Raw genomic sequence first — 6,579 nt, 5'->3', positions numbered from 1 at the left:
CATTATCTTCATATAGTATCACAGGCTTCTCGTCGAATGATAATCCGCATGAGATTTGGATATGTTGGGTCATTGATTTTAACCACACACATTCACTGCTTGCTTCATGTAGTGCAATAATCTCGGTNGATTTGGATATGTTGAGTCATTGATTTTAACCACACACATTCACGGCTTGCTTCATGTAGTGCAATAATCTCGGCATGATTTGATGAAGTTGTTACAAGTGTTTGTTTCTGTGAACGCCAAGAAATTGCAGTGCCTCCACGAGTAAATACATATCCAGTTTGAGAACGTGCTTTGTGTGGATCAGATAAGTATCCAGCATCGGCATAACCAATTATACTTGGATTAGCATCTTTTGAATACAAAAGTCCCAAGTCTGTCGTTCCTCGTAGATAACGGAATATATGTTTAATTCCGTTCCAATGTCTCTTTGTTGGATATGTGCTAAATCTTGCCAATAAATTTACGGCAAAAGATATATCAGGCCTTGTACAATTTGTAAGATACATAAGGGCACCGATAGCACTTAGATATGGTACTTCTGGACCAAGAATATCTTCATCATCTTCACATGGACGGAATGGATCCTTTTCTATGTTTAATGATCTAACAACCATTGGAGTACTTAAAGGATTTGATTTGTCCATATTAAAACGTTTAAGGATCTTTTCTGTATAATTTGTCTGGTGAACAAATATTCCACATTCTTTTTGTTCAATTTGTAAACCCAGACAATACTTGGTTTTTCCAAGATCCTTCATTTCAAATTCTTCTTTCAAGTATGACACAACTTCTTGAATTTCCTTATTTGTTCCAATGATGTTTAAATCATCAACATATACAGCAATAATTACGCATCCGGATGTTGTTTTCTTAATGAAAACACAAGGGCATATTGAATTATTTACATATCCCTTTTTCATCAAGTGATCACTTAGCCTATTATACCACATTCTGCCGGATTGCTTCAACCCATATAATGATCTTAGTAATTTCACAGAATAACATTCTCTGGGTTTTGAACTTTGTGCTTCAGGCATCTTAAATCCTTCAGGGATTTTCATATATATATTACTATCAAGTGATCCATATAAGTAGGCTGTAACAACATCCATAAGACGCATTTCTAAATTTTCAGATACTGCCAAGCTAATCAAATACCGAAACGTAATTGCATCCATCACAGGAGAATACGTTTCTTCATAATCAATTCCAGGCCTTTGAGAAAAACCTTGTGCAACAAGTCGAGCTTTATATCTTACTATTTCATTTTTCTCATTTCGCTTTCGAATAAAAACCCATTTGTATCCAACAGGTTTTACACCTTCAGGTGTAAGGACTATAGGTCCAAAAACATTACGTTTATTTAGCGAATCCAATTCAACCTGGATGGCATCTTTCCATTTTATCCAATCCTGCCGATTTTTACATTCACCAAAAGATTTTGGTTCATGATCTTCATTATCATTTATGATGTCGATTGCCACATTATAAGAAAATATATCATCAATTTCTTCTATATCTTTTCGGTTCCATATTTTTCCAGTATTAATATAATTGATAGAGATTTCATGATTCTCGTCAGTTTGTGGTTCTGACAAAACATTTTCATCATCATGTGTTTCTTCAGGAACATCATTCTCTATTTTGTGATCATTATGTGTTTCTTCAGGAACATCATTCTCTATTTTGTGATCATTGTGTTTCTCTATGAATTTTCTTTTTCGAGGATTTTTATCCTTGGAACCAACTGGCCTTCCACGCTTCAGGCGTTTAATGACATCATGACTATCTTCAATTTGTTTCTTCGGAATTTCAATTCGAGCAGGGGCATTTGCAGCATGTATATATGATTTAGTTACCCCTTTTGTGTCTGCAAATGCATCTGGTATTTGATTTGCTATTCTTTGCAAGTGCACAATTTGCTGTACATCTTTTTCACATTGTTTTGTTCTTGGATCCAGATGTAACAATGATGATACATACCATGTAATTTCTTTTTCGGTATGTTTCTGTTCTCCCCCTAACATTGGGAAGATTTCCTCATTAAAATGACAATCAGCAAAACGTGCTGTGAACACGTCGCCTGTCTGTGGTTCAAGATATCGAATGATCGATGGACTATCATAACCAATATAAATTCCAATCTTTCTTTGAGGTCCCATTTTCTTTCGTTGAGGTGGTGCAATAGGCACATACACCATACATCCAAAAATTCTCAGATGAGAAATGTCTGGTTCTTTACCAAATGCAAGCTGCAATGGGGAGTATTTATGATATGCACTTGGTCTGATGCGAATTAATGAAGCAGCATGTAAAATTGCATGTCCCCATATAGAAATAGGGAGCTTTGTTTTCATAATCATTGGTCTAGCAATCATTTGCAGACGTTTAATCAATGATTCAGCCAATCCATTTTGAGTATGTACATGAGCAACAGGATGCTCAACAATGATTCCCATAGACATACAATAATCATTGAAAGTCTGGGAAGTAAATTCACCAGCATTATCAAGTCTAATTTTCTTGATTGTATAATCGGGAAATTGATTCCTCAATTTTATTATTTGAGCAAGTAATCTTGCAAATGCAACATTTCGAGTTGACAATAAACATACATGTGACCATCTGCTGGAGGCATCAATCAATACCATAAAGTATCTGAATGGTCCACATGGTGGATGGATTGGTCCACAAATATCACCCTGAATACGTTCAAGAAACATTGGTGATTCAGTTTGGATTTTGGCTGGTGATGGTCTTATAATAAGTTTTCCAAGAGAACATGCTTTACATTGAAACTTATTATTCTGAAAGATCTTCTGGTCTTTCAATGGATGACCATGTGTATTTTCTATAATTCTTCGCATCATTGTTGAACCAGGATGTCCTAATCGATCATGCCAATTGGTTAATATTGAAGAATTATCAATTACCATGTTTGATTCAATGGGACGTATATGTGTATAATGCAATCCAGTAGGGAGCATTGGTAGTTTTTCAATCACATATTTCTTTCCTGATTTATATGTGGTAAGACACATATATTTCTCATTCCCTTCATTCATTGTTTGAGTATCATACCCATGGGAATATATATCATTAAAACTCAACAAATTTCTTTTCGATTGTGGTGAATATAAAGCATCATTGATCAAAAATTTTGTACCATTAGGTAACAAAAATTGTGCTTTACCACATCCTTTAATCAAGTCTACAGGACCTGATATTGTATTCACCGTTGTTTTTGTTGGTTTTAGTTCCAAGAAATATCTTTTATCTCGGAGGATAGTGTGCGTTGTACCACTATCGGGTATGCAAACTTCAGCTTTGCTCATAGCATTTTCCATATTTGAACTTCAAAAAATATGCAATGAAAAAAAATTAATGACAATACATATGTAAATATAACACATATCATAATTGTACAATAAAACATTATCATATAAATACATGAAAAATAAATTATTGTACATTTATATTCTACCACTATATTGTTCATTTTCAGAGAAATCATTGAGAAAATCTGCAGCATCAATATTGTTCATTTCTATCCCACCAACATATTGATCATTTCCAGAGAAATCATTCATAAAATCAGCAGCATCAAAATGAGTTGAATAACTCAAACGGTCACTTCGCTCAGTGAAGTTGGTCTCTTTTTCTTTCCCCTTTATCGATTCTTTATAGAGCTTGCAAAGGTGCTCAGGGGCTCGACAAATACGAGACCAATGTCCTGGAGTGCCGCATCTGAAACAAAAACTTTCAAATCTTTTCGAGTGATTTTCATTAACACTCATGTTCTCATGATGCCTTTTCTGTGGTTGGTTCGTGACGCCCTTTTGAGATGAGTTATAAAAATAACTATCTCTATTGTTTTCAAAACCACGGCCTCGACCACGACCACGACCAATTTCACTTCCACGTCCACGACCTCGACCTCGACCAAAACCTTGTCTTTGAATTTGATTTTGGTTTCCAGGTTTAAATTCATTTTTACTTGCAGCATTTACTTCTGGAAATGCTGATGATCCAGTGGGTCGGGACTGATGATTTCTCATTAGTAGCTCGTTGTTTTTTTCCGCCACAAGAAGACAGGCGATGAGCTCAGAATATCTCGCAAATCCACGCACTCTATATTGTTGTTGTAAAGTTATATTTGATGTGTGAAACGTGGTAAATGTTTTTTCAAGCATTTCCGTTTCTGTGACCTCATGTCCACAAAATTTTAGCTGCGAGATTATTCGATACATCGCTGAATTATAATCACTGACTTTCTTAAAATCTTGGAATCTTAACATATTCCATTCATCACGGGCGGTCGGAAGTATAACTTCCATTATATGTTCAAATCTTTCTTTCAATCCTTTCCACAGAGCCATGGGATCTTTTTCGATGAGATATTCACATTTTAAACCTTCATCGAGATGTCGACGCAAAAATATTATAGCTTTTGCTTTTTCTTGTGATGAAGATATACCATTTTCTTTAATGGTCTCGCTTAGACCCAATGACTCAAGATGCATTTCTACATCGAGAATCCATGGCATATAATTTTTCCCCGTAATGTCGAGTGCAACAAATTCGAGCTTTGTCAAGTTTGACATGGTGGTACTAAAAAAAATTATGATGCATTTTATTAGTTAATGAATATTGCAATACAAAGTAATGGATAAACAACAAATACAAGCATTCGTAAAAATAAAGAAAACACATGAGGAGGATATTCTCCGATAAGTACAAGATTCGTGAGTATTATAACCAAAATAATTAAAAATAACTTTGTGAAAGCCATCTTCTTTTTTCTTCAAAAATTTGATGAAGAATAATTTTAGAGAAGAAGAGAAAGTTGGAGTGATTGAATGTGTTTGTGAGATCATATTTATAGGGCAAAAACTAGCCGTTTTGTTACCGTTTATGACCGTTGGTGTACAAGAAAATAAATGTATGTATTTGTATAATTTTATGGTAATAATATGGTGTATATAATATTAGTAATGTTTTAAATAATTATGTATATCATATCACAATATTATAATGAGGTGTCATAAGATATTTTGTTTAAAAACCTTATAGGCTTTTATACTTGTCGTATCCCTTACCGGGAGTGTGGGATGTCGTCTTAACATCCTCCCAGGATTTATAACAAGTTTTTTGAAAAATTTATTTTTATTATTTATAATAATATTATATTATATAGTAAATATATAAACAATAAATAAATAAACAATAAAATAAATATTATTACTTTTGTTACCTTTTTCTTCTGTTTTGGAGCTTGGAAAAATATGGAGGACTTTTAGAGCTTCGTGCTGATAACGTGTTGTGAAAAAGTAAAATTTACGGTAAAAAGTAAAAATCTCAAACTCTCAAAATTATCACACTACACACTTTATAATATTTTTCTCACAACTCAATTGTGATTTTCTTCACAAATGAGAGATCTATTTATAGAAAATTTTTACAAATAATCAAAAAATAAATTACATCATTACCTTCATCATCACACACAAATTTCAATATTCAACACCTAATTTTACCTAATTTTCAACATTCAAATATTCAATATTCAAATAATATATATATATAAACATGTATGCTTGTGTCTGATATTTTCGTATCAGTACTATTTTAACTTTCCCCCTTGTTACCGATGGATCGAGGTTAAGAGTGGTAAACCAATCGAATGTGATTTTGACTTAAATAAGATTTATCTGAGCTCGATATCTATTAGAAATTCGAAAATTCTAATATGTTTTGCTAGAATTAAGCCAATCGAAAACAAAGGATCAAAATATATCTTATATTTTTATTATATTATTACTAAAACATTAAAATTCAGGACCAACTTCAAATTATTAAACAAAATATTTTGGACTCAAGCTCAGCTAAAAAAAAATTAATAATTTGAAATTAGCTCAAAAAACTTATGAACAGACTACACTTGTTTTCCATCCCTAAGTGCGATGGACATGACCAATGCTTTCTAAATTTTGGAACGCAAATTAATCGACTTGTGCGTAATAAATTGAGATTTTTGGTGAACCTTGGCACTTCTACATTTTTTGAATAATACAATCATTATAATGTCATACAAACTTTCAATTTCTATAATTTACTGTTCATAGTTATGCTACAAACAAAAAGAAATGTTTTGTGGTACATGACATGCATAACCGTTGAGATGGCCNATTTTTTTTTTTTTTTTTTTTTTCATTTTTGTGCGTTTTAATAAAACCATTAAGATAGGAAAAAAGGTTTTTAGGATCTGTAAACAATGAGATGCTAATAACAATTAGAAGTGTTAAAATATGTATTACAATATTTAGGTTGAAGGGGTTACCGAATTTTCATTCATTTTACTAAACTCGAATTTTGAGCTATCCTCCTTATCCACATATATTATATTTTAGACTATATATATAGCCGGACTTGTGAAGTCAAAATAGGACGCAAAAATACGTTTGTATTCATCATTCAATAGCCATCACAAAACCAGAAAAAGAATGAAGAAAATCTTTCCTACTAAATTGTTGAACAACAAAATTTCTTGCTATACGACAATACAAATCA

The sequence above is a fragment of the Primulina huaijiensis genome, chromosome 10, assembly GCF_012295235.1.
Source record: "Primulina huaijiensis isolate GDHJ02 chromosome 10, ASM1229523v2, whole genome shotgun sequence".
NCBI classification, from domain to species: Eukaryota; Viridiplantae; Streptophyta; class Magnoliopsida; order Lamiales; family Gesneriaceae; genus Primulina; species Primulina huaijiensis.
This window is presented reverse-complemented; position numbering follows the sequence as displayed.